The 15,822-nt window shown below is 37.3% G+C and overlaps 1 protein-coding gene and 1 long non-coding RNA gene across 20 annotated transcripts in view; one reads left to right on the top strand and one right to left on the bottom strand.

The window, feature by feature from the left end:
- Nucleotides 1-15,822, bottom strand: part of PEAK1 (pseudopodium enriched atypical kinase 1) — a 305,159-nt gene that overhangs the window by 111,763 nt on the left and 177,574 nt on the right. The gene's annotated exons all lie outside the window — the stretch shown is intronic.
- LOC144330023 (uncharacterized) lies at nucleotides 7,302-15,529 on the top strand. The gene is made up of 2 exons (XR_013395831.1): nucleotides 7,302-7,420; nucleotides 14,026-15,529. It is a non-coding gene; the product is annotated as an uncharacterized LOC144330023 (long non-coding RNA).

Genomic DNA, 15,822 nt, shown 5'->3' on the forward strand with positions numbered 1-15,822 from the left:
TTTGTTCAACAGTAAAAGATATTTTTCTTCTAATTTTAAAAGACATTAAGCATTTTCATGTACCCCTAAAAGTATTGAGGACCCTAGGTTCTAATGGGATAAGCTAGCCCTGGTTTCAGGTCCTTCATTTGACAGTTTAAATCAGCTTTACTCTCCTCTAGAAGACTTGGTTCGGCCATAGGGGACTCTTTATGTGGCTTCTCTGACTCAGGATGTATTGGTCATAGAAAGTTTGGCCTTTTATTATCAGGCTACTCCAGAGGTTCTCATTCCAGCAGCCAGTCAGGACCTACTTCCCCATTCTGAACCAGGCAGTCCCCTAGAAAACCATTCCAAGAGATTGCGGAGTACTCAACAGAGATCACGTACCAAGCCTCTGGGAAAGAAAACAATCTCCAGGGCCTCAAATAAGACATACCTTTCTGAAGGTCTTTCTACTACATTTGAAAAAACATTAGGCAGAGCACTTCATTGAAGTTTAGCACCTTTCACGATGTGGCTAGTAATAACCTGCAGATACATCCTTACTCTAAGAACACAATGAAGATTTTCTGCACTAGGTATGATTTTGTTTCCAATACATTCAACTGTGTGAAAAGGTTACATGATTCATAAAATGGCAAGCAGGGAAAAAATAAAACAGCAAATTTCCTCTATTTACCTAATTTCACAAAACTGCCATCTTAAAGCAGAATTTATTATTCTCATGACACTCATCATTCTTTTTTCTTTTTAATTAATTATTTTTTAAATTATACTTTAAGTTCTAGGGTACATGTGCACAACGTGCAGGTTTGTTACATATGTATACTTGTGCCATGTTGGTGTGCTGCACCCATCAACTCGTCAGCACCCATCAACTCGTCATTTACATCAGGTATAACTCCCAATGCCATCCCTCCCTGCTCCCCTCTCCCCATAATAGGCCCCGGTGTGTGATGTTCCCCTTCCAGAGTCCAAGTGATCTCATTGTTCAGTTCCCACCTATGAGTGAGAACATGCGGTGTTTGGTTTTCTGTTCTTGCGATAGCTTGCTGAGAATGATGGTTTCCAGCTGCATCCATGTCCCTACAAAGGATACGAACTCATCCTTTTTTATGGCTGCATAGTATTCCATGGTGTATATGTGCCACATTTTCTTAATCCAGTCTGTCACTGATGGACATTTGGGTTGATTCCAAGTCTTTGCTATTGTGACTAGTACCGCAATAAACATACGTGTGCGTGTGTCTTTATAGCAGCATGATTTATAATCCTTTGGATATATACCCAGTAATGGGATGGCTGGGTTATATGGTATTTCTAGTTCTAGATCCTTGAGGAATCGCCATACTGTTTTCCACAATGGTTGAACCAGTTTACAATCCCACCAACAGTGTAAAAGTGTTCCTATTTCTCCACATCCTCTCCAGCACCTGTTGTTTCCTGACTTTTTAATGATTGCCATTCTAACTGGTGTGAGATGGTATCTCATTGTGGTTTTGATTTGCATTTCTCTGATGGTAAGTGATGATGAGCATTTTTTCATGTGCCTGTTGGCTGTATGAATGTCTTCTTTTGAGAAATGTCTATTCAAATCCTTTGCCCACTTTTTTATGGGGTTGTTTTTTTCTCGTAAATTTGTTTGAGTTCTTTGTAGGTTCTGGATATTAGCCCTTTGTCAGATGAGTAGATTGCAAAAATTTTCTCCCATTCTGTAGGATGCCTGTTCACTTTGATGGTAGTTTCTTTTGCTGTGCAGAAGCTCTTCAGTTTAATTAGATCCCATTTGTCAATTATGGCTTTTGTTGCTGTTGTTTTTGGTGTTTTAGACATGAAGTCCTTGCCCATGCCTATGTCCTGAATGGTATTACCTAGGTTTTCTTCTAGGGTTTTTATGGTTTTAGGTCTAATATTTAAGTCTCTAATCCATCTTGAATTAATTTTCATATAAGGAGTAAGGAAAAGATCAGTTTCAGCTTTCTACTTATGGCTAGCCAATTTTCCTAGCACCATTTATTAAATAGGGAATCCTTTCCCCATTTCTTGTTTTTATCAGCTTTGTCCAAGATCAGATGGCTGTAGATGTGTGGTATTATTTCTGAGGGCTCTGTTCTGTTCCATTGGTCTATATCTCTGTTTTGGTACCAGTACCATGCTGTTAAATTCGGTATTGATGGAACGTATCTCAAAATAATAAGAGCTATTTATGACAGACCCACAGCCAATATCATACTGAATGGGCAAAAACTGGAAGCATTCCCTTTGAAAACTGGCACAAGACAGGGATGCGCTCTCTCATCACTCACATTCAACATAGTGTTGGAAGTTCTGGCTAGGGCAATCAGGCAAGAGAAAGAAATAAAGGGTATTCAGTTAGGAAAAGAAGAAGTCAAATTGTTCCTGTTTGCAGATGACATGATTGTATATTTAGAAAACCCCATCATCTCAGCCCAAAATCTCCTTAAGCTGATAAGCAACTTCAGCAAAGTCTCAGGATACAAAATCAATGTGCAAAAATCATAAGCATTCTCATACACCAGTAACAGACAAACAGAGAACCAAATCATGAATGAACTTCCATTCACAATTGCTTCAAAGACAATAAAATACCTAGGAATCCAACTTACAAGGGATATAAAGGACCTCTTCAAGGAGAACTACAAACCACTGCTCAGTGAAATAAAAGAGGACACAAACAAATGGAAGAACATTCCATGCTCATGGATAGGAAGAATCAATATCGTGAAAATGGCCATACCACCCAAGGTAATCTATAGATTCAATGCCATCCCCATTAAGCTACCAACGACTTTCTTCACAGAATTGGAAAAACTGCTTTAAAGTTCATATGGAACCAAAAAAGACCCCGCATTGCCAAGACAATCCTAAGTCAAAAGAACAAAGCTGGAGGCATCACGCTACCTGACTTCAAACTGTACTATAAGGCTACAGTGACACTCATCATTCTTATGAGTTTTACTTTAGGGTCCCCATGCATGAGGCTCAGCTAAAGTCCTCTCCTCTCCAATAAATCAACATTAATAACTTCTCTCATCACTAGAGGTATCTGATTCCTGACCATTTTTGTCATATACGTTCCTTTTCTTTATCTGTTTCTTTCTTTTCTTTTTTCTTTTTTTTTTTTGAGACGGAGTTTCACTCTTGTTGCCCAGGCTAGAGTGCAATGGTGCAATCTCAGCTCACCGCAACCTCTGTCTCCCGGATTCAATTGATTCTTCTGCCTCAGCCTCCTAAGTGGGATTACCGGCACCCACAACCACGCCCAGCTAATTTTGTATTTTTAGTAGAGACAGGGTTTCACCATGTTGGTCAGGCTGGTTTCGAACTCTCAACCTCCGGTGATCTGCCGGCCTTGGCCTCCCAAAGTGCTGGGATTACAGGTGTGAACCACAGCACCTGGCCTTTCTTTAGCTCTTTCTAACCTTTGATTCAACAAATACTATTTTGTGATTAATATGTGCCAGCTATGACATGGTATATACAAAGATTAATAAAACAAGACACCATTCTCAAAGAGCTAATTTCAAGTGAGGGGGAGAATAATATAAAATATACCAATATTTAAGACAAGGAAAACATTATAAATGCTATTATAAAATACTTATTGGGTGAAGGAAGTGTCTGGAAAGACATCATGAGGTGACAGCATTTGAGATAAGTCTTTTTTTTTTTTTTTTTCTTTTTTGAGACGGAGTCTTGCTCTGTTGCTCGGGCTGGAGTGCAGTGGCAATCGATGCAACCTCTACCGCCCCTGTTCAAGCGATTATCCTGTCTCAGCCTCACAAGTATCTGGGATTACAAGTGCGCATCACCACACCCAGCTAATTTTTTATTTTTAGTAGAGACAGCGTTTCACTACGTTGGCCAGGCTGGTCTCGAACTCCTGACTCAAACGATCCACCCACCTCGGCCTCTCAAAGTGCTGGGATTACAGGCATGAGCCACTGTGCCTAGCCTGAGGTGAGTCTTAATGAAGACAGATTACTCAGATTTGGAAAGAAGGTGGAAGAGAAACAGCACAGAAGAGACAAAGAAACAATGAGTGGGATCTGTTTATCAAACAGCAAGAAGTGAGCTGGGCACGGTGGCTCATACCTATAATCCCACCAATTTGGAAAGTGAGGTGGGATGACTGCTAAAGGCCAGGAGTTTGAGACCAGCCTGGGCAACACAATGAGACTCTGTCTCACTGTGGTGGGAGGATCACTTGAGTCCAGTAGTTTGAGGTTACAGTGAACTATGATTGTACCACTACACTCCAGCCTAGGAGACAGAGTGAGACCCTGTCTCAAACAAGACAAAACAAAAACCAAAAACCAAACTAAACAACAAAAACCCAGTAAGAAACATAATTTTGTTTATAGCATGTAGTACTAGTATGAAGAAGTAAAAACCAAAATTAGGGCATAATATAAACATCTAAAAGGAAAAACAAAGATCCAAGACTTTGTGTTTAGTTTGTATTCTCTATAGGACCAGCCCATCGTTGGGTGTAATATATAATATTTGATGATTGATTTAAGCTGTCATAAAAAGCATCAACAATGTATACAATAATTCAAAGGCATCTAATAATCACAGTAAATCAACAGTGATTTAAGGTACTTAAAAAAAAGGCCCCCACCCAATTCATAATAAAATAGCTTCAGTTAATTGAGAATATATGTGGGGGAAACCATTCTTACCTTTCTTGCAATACAAATTCAATAGTTAAAAAAATTATAATAGGCTCCACTAATTTCATGATGTTTCTTCAGTGAAGCTCAGAAATAAATGTTACATATAAGTGGGTTTCAATAAAAAAGGAATCTCTACTGGTTTAACCTACTCTGTCCACTTTTCATCAAGTCTTTCAAGACAGGTGCAAACTGAATTTAATAAGAAAATTGCAATAGCTTTGCAAGCAAAGGGAAGGAGCTAAAATTAGACAAAAGTTTTACTGAGAACAAGTTGCACTTGCATAATTAGGTATAACTCAGGTAATTAAAGATGACATCTTCACTTTGGTAAACTGCCCAAATTAAAGTGAAAGATCAGAATTTTCTTGTAGTAAAAAAAGTTTTAGAGTATAATTTTCTTTTCAGATATGGGCAAAAATTTCAAATTTGAAAAATAAATATAGATTCAAACTTCCAGAAATAAATGATGGGTTAAATATTTGAGTAATTAATTGCATATGAAATTGTAATATATGGAGGTAGAATGCAACAGCTGTTCATCTAATAATATATTTTAAAAGCTAAATTTATAATAGAGCAATTGTTACACTCATTTCCTCCAAGCAGTAGTCTACTCACTACTGAAGTCTTGATAATCAATATCTTTCTACACACTCACACAAATTCATTTTCTTAAAAGTACTTCTGACTATGTTTAAATAGGTATACTGTGAAATTTGAAAAACAAAACAAAACAAAACAAAACAGAGGTATTACTTTAATACTACTATTATGACCCAAAGCAATTGTGAATGTTTCTTCAAGAGTGGCCCACAGCCCACAGGAATCATACTTACCTGAGATGCTTGCTTAAAATGTTGAGGCTTACTCCAATAATTCCTGGATCTCACTGAGATACAAAATCATTGCCCTTATCATTTTAATCAGTATTCTCACTTCCCTCTTTACTCATATTAAAATCCATGAACAACCATCAGTTTTTCATTTTGCAAACACTCTCTTGACCCTCCTTCCCTCTCTTTACTAGTAAAATGCCAACCCAACCATGAGCTTACACCAAACCTGCTTCTGAGCAGATGAACAGTGCCAGGAAACACACACACACACACACACACACACACACAGTGCCAACTGTGCTCACTTAAAATTTATTACCACAAATCTCAAATGGGGATTTAACACCGTCAGATACAAAATCCAATCAGTTCTTTCTATATATTTACCTTTCCATTTTCTGATAAGTTTTTCACCAATCTTCTAGTCTTCTCAAATCTCCAACATCCCTTCCCCAGGTCACTTGCTACTTAGCCTCATACTTCAGTGAGAAAATAGATCCAACCAGATGAATTTCGTCTCATGTTCCCACAAATTCTACCAACCTAACTGTATCTACTCTCACACACATTGCCTTTTCTACCTTTACAATGGAAGTAGTGTTCATGTTTTTCTTTAAGGACAACCTTTCTACTTGTGGCCAGGATCTCATCCACTTGTAACTTCTCAAGGAATGTTCTTGAAATACCTTTCTTCTCTTTTTGTTTTGTTTTGTTTTAAGATGGAGTCTTGCTCTTGTCACCCAGAGCTGGAGTGCAATGGTGTGATCTCTGCTCACTGCAACCTCTGCCTCCTGGGTTCAAGCGATTCTCCTGCCTGAGCCTCCTGAGAAGCTGGGGTAACAGGCACCTGCCACCACGCCCAGCTAATTTTTTTGTATTTTTAGTAGAGACGACGTTTTACATTATTGACCAGGCTGGTCTTGGACTCCTGACCTCAAGTGATCCACCCGCCTCGGCCTCCCAAAGTTCTGGGATTACAGGAGTGAGCCACTGTGCCAGGTCCTTTTTTCTCTTTTGCATCATCAGTTTCTCCATTCCAGATAATTCCCACCAGTGTATGAATGTGCCATAATCCCATTCATCTTAAAAAACAAAATAACTTTCCTTTGTACTCAGGTTTCCCTCTAGGTACCACTGCATTTCTCCATTACCTTCGAAAGCAAAACTCCTTAAAAAGAGTGCCCTTCACTTTCTCCCTTCCATTTTCTCCTCAATCCACTTAGTTCAGGTTTTTGTTCCCATCAGTTCACCAAAACTCTGCTAATTAAGGTGTCCAAAGACTATATTTCCCCTAAGGCCACTGGCCAATTCTCTGTTCTCACCTTATCAAACCTATTATCATCATTTCATATAGTTGATCACTCCATCCTTCCTGGAATATTTCCTTCTCTAGCTTCAGGGTTGCCACACTTTTCTGGTTTTCTTTCCAACTCGTTGGCCAGCTCCTTCTTAGCCTGTTTCATTGGCTTCTTCAGTACTAGATTTCTCAATGTTGGAGTGACCAGAAATATCCCTTATCTCTCTTTTCCCGTCTTTATCCATTCTCTTGCCCTAGGGGTTTTATCCAATCCTGTCTGTATATCATCTAATTTATGTTTTATTACTCCCAAATTTTATTTCCGGTCCATTTATCTCTTTTGAACTGTAGTATTTTTTATATAACTGTCTTCGTGACATCTCCACTTGGACATCACACTTAACAACAGTTCCTTCTTATAATTATTAGTTAATTCAGTTTTTACCATTCCTTATTACAATTTGAATAAAACATATTTATTAAAACTTTTTTTTTTTTTTTGAAAGACATAGGGTCTCACTTTGTTGCCCAGGCTGAAGTGCAGTAGCATGATCATAGCTCCCTTCTGCTTCAAATTGCTGGGCTTGAGTGATCCTCCCACCTCAGTCTCCCAAGTAGCTGTGACTATAGGTGGGTGTCATTGTACCTGGCTAATTTTTAAATTTTTTGTAGAGATGGGGTCTTGCCAACTTGCCCTGGCTTGTCTTGAACTCCTAGACTTGAGTGACTCTCCCACCTCAGGCCCCTCAAAGTGCTGAGATTACAGGCGTGAGACACCGTGCCCGGACAGCATTCACATTTATTAATGTAAACTTATACATAAAAGTTCTTATAATTTTACAAATGTCTGTATTTTTAGCTGTGCTTCCTTTTTTAATTACCAATATCAATTAATATATTTTCTTTCTCTTTCAGACTTGCCAAGATTTATCTGTTTTATTTATCTTTTAATGAACATTGCTGTTGGATTTCTACATTCATCCTTATTAATTTGGTCCTTTATTTTCTTTGAATTATTTTATCATTCTTTTTGAAAATCTTTAATATAATTGTTTACTTATTTAAGCAAATAACTTAATTTTTATAAAATAAAGCATGCTTCCCTGAAAAATGTAAGAAATACATAAAAGCACAAAATAGTAAAAGGAATAAACCAACCAATGTCCCATTACCCAGAAAGAAAAGGTGTTAACATTAGTGGAGTACCATTCCACACATCTCTCTAAGTATATATAGAAATGAATGGATGAACACACAGAATTGGAGAGATACTGAGATTACAGAACATTTTTTTAATTTAAAATTTAAACATTTCTTAAATTTAATTTTTAAAAAATTTGTGCAAGATCAGAGCTTACTGCAGCCTTGAATTCCTGGGCTCAAGAGATCCTCCTGCTTCATCCTCCTGAGTAGCTAGGACTACAGGTATGGACCTCCATGTCCAGCTAATTAAAAAAAATATATATATATTTTGAGACAGGGTCTTGCTCTGTTGCCCAGGCTGGTCCTGAATTCTTGGCCTCAAGAGATCCAATCCTCCCCTGAGGACTGGATCAAGGGGTGGTTTCTCCCATGCTACTCTCATGATAGTGACTGAGTTCTCATGAGATCTGATGATTTTATAAGCATCTGGCATTTCCCTTGCTTGTAACTTCTCTCTCCTGCCACCTTGTGAAGAAGGTGCCTTGCTTTCCCTTCACCTTCCACCATGATTTTAAGTTTCCTGCAGCCTTCCCAGCCATGTGGAACTAGGAGTAAATTAAGCCTCTTTCCTTTATATGTTACCCAGTTTCAGGTATTTCCTTACAGCAATGTGAAAACTGACTAATACAATAAATTGGTACCAAGGTCATGGGGGACTGCTGTAAAGATATCTGAAAATGTGGAAGTGATTTTGGAACTGGGTAACAAGCAGAGGTTGGAACAGTTCGGAGGGCTCAGAAGAAGACAGGAAGATGTGGGAAAGTTTGGAACTTCCTAGAGACTTGTTAAATGGTTTTGACCAAAATGCTGATAGTGATATAGACAACTAAGTCCAGGCTGAGGTGGTCTCAGGTAGAGACAGGGCTTGGGAACTGTAGCAAAGCTGACTCTTGAGCATCAAGTCTGTCCTAGAGATCTGTGGAACTTTGAACTTGAGAAAGATGATTTAGGGCATCTGGCGGAATAAATTTCTAAGCAGCAAAGTGTCCAAGAAGACGCAGAGCATAAAGGTTTGGAAAATTTGCAGCCTGAGATGTAATAGGAAAGACAAACCCATTTTCTGGGGAGAAATTCAAGCCAGCTGCAGAAACTTGCACAAGTAACGGACAGCTGAATGTTAATCACCAAGACAGTGGGGAAAATGTCTCCAGGGTACATCAGAGACCTTCACGTCAGCCCCTCTCATCACAGGCCTGGAGGCCGAGGAGGGGAAAATGGTTTTGTGGGCTGGGTCCAAGGTCCCCCTGCTCTATGCTGTGTTGAGACATGGTGCCCTGCATCCCAGCTGCTTCAGCTCCAGCATGGCTAAAAGGGGCCAATGTACAGCCTGAGCCATTGCTTCAGAGGGTGCAAGCCCTAAGCCTTGGTGGCTTCCATATGGTGTTGAGCCTGTGGGTACACAGAAGTCAAGAACTGAGGTTTGGGAACCTCTGCTTAGATTTCAGAGGATGTACAGAAACACCTGGATGGCCAAGCAGAAGTTTGCTGCAGGGGCAGAGTCCTCATGAAGAACCTCTGCTAGGGCAGTGTGGAAAGGAAATGTGGGGTTGGAGTCCCCACTCAGTTCCCACTGGGGCACTACTTAGTGGAGCTGTGAGAAGAGGGCCACCATCCTCCAGACCCCAGAATGGTAGATCCACTGACAGCTTGCACTGTGCACCTGAAGAGTTGCAGACACTCAATGCCAGCCCATGAAAGCAGCAGGGAGGGGGGCTGTAACCCTGCAAAGCTACAGAGGCAGAGCTACCCAAGGCCATGGGAGCACACCACCTGCATCAGTGTGACCTGGATGTGAGACATGGAGTCAAAGGAGATCATTTTGGAACTTTGAGATTTAATAATTGCCCTATAGATTCAGACTTGCATGAGGCCTATAGCCCCTTTGTTTTGGCCAATTTCTCCCACTTGGAATGGGTATATTTACCCAAAGCCTGTTCCCTCCATTGTATCTTGGAAAGAACTAACTTGTTTTTGACTTTACAGGCTCATAGGCGGATAGAACTTGCCTTGTCTCAGATGACACTTTGGACTTGGGCTTTTGAGTTAATGCTGGAATAAGTTAAGACTGGGGAACTGTTGGAAGGGTATGATTGTCTTTTGAAATGTGAGGACATGAAATTTGGGAGGGGCCAGGGATGGAATGATATGGTTGGGCTGTGTCCCAACCCAAATCTCATCTTAAATTGTAGTAACCATAATCCCCATGTATCACAGGAGGGACCTGGCGGGAAGTGATGGGATCATCGGGGCAGGTTCCCCCATGCTGTTCTCGTGATAGTGAGTGAGTTGTCATGAGGTCTGATGGTTTTATAAGTGGGTCTTCTCCTTTCACTTGGCACTTTTCCTTCCTGCTGCCTTGTGAAGAAGGTGCTTTGCTTCCCCTTCACCTTCTGCCATAATTAAGTTTCCTGAGGCCTTCCCAACCATGTGGAACCATAAGTCAATAAATCTCTTTCCTTTATAAATTACTCAGCTGTGAGCCACTGCACCTGGCTAGAAAATAATTTTTTTAAAAGTAGGCTTATACTATGAATGCAGTTTTTAAAATGAGATTTAATTTTACATGAATTAAACAGAAGAAACAAATAAGTAACACTGAAGATATTAATTACTTTTGGATAAATATTTCACTAAAAAAGATTGTAAATCCTAAAATATTTCTGCAAGATAAAGTACAAAAAGTTAAAATATGATTAAAAATTCAAATTTCTCTAATATTCTAAGAAATGCATTAAAAACTATAAATTTCTTCTGAGTACATTTTGACACTATCCCACAGGTTTTCATATGTAGGGCTCTTGGCATCATACATTTCTAAAATGTTTGTTATTTCCCATTTTTACTTTATTTTATTCCTAAAATTTAAACTTTTTTTTTCTTTTAAATCTCCAGTTTTACCTTCTATGGTCCGTGAACATGGTGTGTATAATTTTGTTTCTTTTAATATTTGTTTACATTTTCTTGTGTTTTAACATTTGATCAATTTTTGTGAATGTTTCCTGTATATCTGAAATGAATGTTTATCTCTACATATCAATTACATTAAGCTCATTCACTGCTCATGTTACATAAATACATGTGTTTATTTTTTTCTACTTTGTTCTGTCAACTTCTGAAAGATGTGTACTAAAATCTCCCACTATGATCTTGGTTTTTATCAAATTAAAAAATTATTAGCTTTCTCCTCTTTATATCAAAGCTATATTGCTAAATGGATTAATATTTATAAAACAATTTACCAAGATGATAATGAAATGTATCTTCATTTCTTTTAATTGAATGAGTTTTTGCTTTGAATTCTATTGCTACGCCTACATTTTATTTGCCTGATTTATCTTCTTCCTAACCTTCTAGTCTGTGTTTTATGTGCTTCTTGTAAACAGCAAACATTTTTTCAAACTGATTTGAGAGGCTACCCTTTAATAGGTGAATGCAACCATTCTACATTGCATTTCTATTTCTCATGTTTTCTTATAGCTTCTATATTTTCTTTTCCTGCTATATGCTACCTTTACTGAATTTTCTATGTTCCATTTTTCTTTTTCCCTAATGGTTTTGAACTTAAATATAGTTTCTTTTCATCTAGTAATTATGCTTATCATGAGTATTGCATGTCTAAAAGAATGTCAGTTTTATAATTTGGACAGGTATTGAACTCTTAAGTACAAAATTATTTTCCCAAAGAATTTTGAAAGATACTATCCCACTATTTTTTTGCATCCAGCATTGGTAATTATAGGATTATTTCTGGTTACTACTCTTTCTATCTATCCTCAGTGTCTCTCAACTCGCCTTTTTTTTCTTCCTAATTGTTTGTCCTTTCTTTTGAATTGTGAACTTCAAAAAGCTCTAAAGTTTTCTTTTTTGATGAATGCAGTGCCATCCTCCATGTCTCTGAGGATAGTAATTATATTTATTCTAAAGCCTTGTTTTGCTTCCTTTATTAGCTCATCCCTTGGGCATTAGTTCTTCCATTTATATAGTTTGGTACTCTTCTTCATGATATTAGTTTTCTTCAAATATTTTGTGATTCTGGGTTGTGACCCTATCTTTGTTTGGACTTTAGAAATACCCTGTTAGTCTGTGACTGCTGTATGTGATTACAGCAGCATGAGTCAGGGGAGAAAGATGTGCCACTAGGTAGTTAAAATGGATAGTGTTCTAGGGGTTTCCTATCCTTTCTGGATATTGACAACATTGGGAGTACTCCCTTGGCTTTTAAAGCACCCAGATTTCCTGTTTTTGCACATCAGACACCAAGAAAAACTGTAAAGGTAGGGAGAGGTAGTTCTACATGTCTGTTTGTCCAGGAGGCTAGACATAAAGCATCCCCAAATAGCCATTCATACCTTTTGCAGTATTCCAATCCTACATATATTTTAGATTATAGTTCTTATCTGTATTCCAGTGCCATTTATCAAGGGCTCTCCATGGTTTTTGGCACGTTTTGCTGTTTCCTATCACAGTTGTATTTAATTGGTACTATATATTCTTTATAGAGGGAGAGGAGGATTATTTTTAGGAATGTGTAGTAGCAAACGGAGGCTGCAGCATGTTCTCAATGTACCATCTTGTACTGAAGTTTCAAATAGATATGTTTTGGCAGAGATAAATGGACAATATTGTACATACTTTTAAGGGAAAATGTGCTTTTTTACTATACTTTCCCTTCTACTGAAGTATGATCTCATAATAGTAAGCAGGGGGTGTTTATCCAGTAGTTTCTAACTCTAGATGCACATTGCTGTCCTGAGAAGCTGCTCAAACGTCAAAGTGTAACCCCAGAAATTGTATTTTAATTGAACAAGGGTGAGAAACACTGGTATGCAGAAGAATAACTGCAGGTTAGGGAACAGACTAATTTGAGTTCAAACCACCACTTACTAAATTATGTGACTTTAGGCAAAACACTTTTTGAGCCTTAGTTTCTTCAGCTGTAAACTGGGTTTATAAAATTGTGGTGAGGACTAGAGATAATATAAGAAGAGAGACTAGTATCATGCATGGCAAATAGCATATGCTTATTAAATGTTAGCTGTCCTAATGCTATGTATAAGTTAAGTAGATGAAAAACATGGCATAAAGGAAGATCAAGTGAAACAGGACATCCCTTCATACATCAAAATCTTACAATGACTAAAATTTAATTCCAAATGTTACAGGAGCTGACAATCACTACCAGATTTACAAACTGAGCAAGATTATGGGATTTACAGAGTATTTCCTTCACATATTACCATACCTCCTGGGCTCTTTTAACATTCTCCTTTCAATGCATCTTTCAAAGACCACTCTCTAGGATATCACACGATTGCTCAATTCTACATTTCCAAATTTCAGAGAGTAAAATCTGTCAATAATAATGGCAACCTAATTACATGTTGCTGTTTGTATTTTTTCAAATACTATGAAAAATAGATGAGCACTTTTAAGTTGCAGGAAGAAAGAATAACTAGAAAGCTGTGGATCCCAGGAATTAAAGAAACTTTAGTGTCTTCCAGGCAGGAAACAATCCAAATCTAATTACAACCAGCTGGAGACAGCTCCAATTTCAGGACAGCTTAGATACTAGCAAAACACAGTGATGCCCATTTGCTGACAAGTAAATGTTCATATCTTTGTCATCTGTGTCATTCAGAAACATTCATATGTCACTTGGCAAAACAACTTCTTAATAGGTAATATTCATTGAATTCTTATAAAAGTTTTAATTCATTTCCAAATACAACTATAATACTTCACTATTTCAACATTTGAGAAAAATTATTTTCTCTTGTTTCTTTACAAATGTTTGGTTTGGCTGGGTGTGTTGGCTCACACCTGTAATCCCAGCCCTTTGGGAGCCCAAGGCGGGAGGATCATTTGAGCCCAGGAGTTCAAGACGAGCCTGGGCAACATAGGAAGTCTGTCTCTACAAAAAACAAAAAAAATGAGCCTGGTGTAGTGGCTTGTGTCTTTAGTCCCAGCTACTTGGGAGGCTGAGGTGGGAGGGTCTGCTTGAGCCCAGGAGGTTGAGGGTGCCCATGAGTCTGGGCAATAGAGTAAGACCCTGTCTCAAGAAAAAAAGTTTGTGTTCATAAATTATTAATGATCATATACATTAAACAATACAGCCTCAGTTTTAAAAACTTTATTGTAAAAGTAAATCCATGGGTGTAATCACAGTAAAACTGACACCACCACCTTTATTTAGACTTAAACTAAACCTTAAGAGGGCCCAACTCTGGCTGAATTCAATATATATTAACATGGTAAGTCTGACACTAATCCTCAAAAACAAATTCTGTGGCCACTAAGCACATGGAAGAGTGTTCAATGTCATTATTTTTCAGTGACATGCAAATTAAAATTTCAATTCTGAACAGTTTATTCCAGAAAAGGAAGATATACTTCCCATTCATTTTATGAGATCTGCTTTATCATGATGCTAAAATCAGGCAAAATGTTTGGTATAATTTGTTTGGCAGAAAACAAAATTTAAAAAAGGCAAAACAGTACTAAAAAAATCAATAAAAACTATACATCAATATATCTCATAAACATAAACACAAACATCTCAACAAAATGTTCCCATTGTATGTAAAAAGCATAATGCATCACAACTAAGTGGGGTTCATCCTGGGAATATAAGGAAAGTTCAAAAATTTTTTAAAAATCTGTAAATGTAAACCACTATATTAACAGCTCAAAAAATAAAATCCATATGATCATATCAATTGATATGGAAAATTTGACAAAATCCAACAGCCATTCATAATGAAAACTCTCCGCAAACTTGAAATATAAGGGAACTTCAACATAAAGGGTACCTACAAAAAAACTACAGCTAACATCATATTTAATAGTGAGAGTGACTACTTCCTTCTGAAGAGAGTGCAAGACAAGAATGCCTATACTATCATCATTCCTCTTCTACATATCCTGAAAGTTTTAGTGCAACAGACAAGAAAAACAAGTAAAAGGCATATATTGGAAAGGAAAAAATAAAACTGTACCTATTTGTGTATGACACGATGATGTATGTGAAAAATCCCAAGGAATCTATAAAAAACTTCCTAGAATTAATAAGTATTTTAAGATTGCAGGATACATGGTCAACACAGGAAAGTCAATTATATTTCTATATACAAGCAATGTACTAATAGAAACCAAAATTTAAAACAATAACTTTCAGATCAGCTCCAAATAAAGAAAATTTTTAAAGAAATCCTTGGGTATAAATCTAAGAAAGCCAAGAATAGGAGGAGTATGTTGAGAACTATAAAATGCTAATAAAAGAAATCAAAGACCAAAATAAATGGAGAGATAGACTAGGTTCAACTGGAAGACCCAACATAGTAAAGATGTCAGTTTTCTTCAAACTAATCTGTACATTTAATACAATTCCAATCAAACGCCCCCTTTTTTCATTGAATAATATATAACAAATATTTTTCCACATCAATATTTTTCTATAATATCATTTCAAATAGCTCAATTTCTGGATTTATCTTAACATTAATTACCCAATCCTCTGAACTTGATGTTGAATTTTAGTATTTACAGTATGTTCCATATTTCTCTATTATAAACAGGGTTTAGTAAATATTCTCCTAATTCAATATTTGCACACATCTTTATTTCCTTAAGGTAAATTGTTAGAAGTACAATTTTTGGATCAAACAATACACACACACACACACACACGTATATTTATGCATGTGTGTGTATATATATATTTAAAGTTTTGATAATACATATTGTTAAAATGCCCTCTAGAAAGGTCTTTCACCTTTTAAATTTTGACTTAAAACTTAACTCCTCT

The sequence above is a fragment of the Macaca mulatta genome, chromosome 7, assembly GCF_049350105.2.
Source record: "Macaca mulatta isolate MMU2019108-1 chromosome 7, T2T-MMU8v2.0, whole genome shotgun sequence".
Classification (NCBI taxonomy): domain Eukaryota; kingdom Metazoa; phylum Chordata; class Mammalia; order Primates; family Cercopithecidae; genus Macaca; species Macaca mulatta.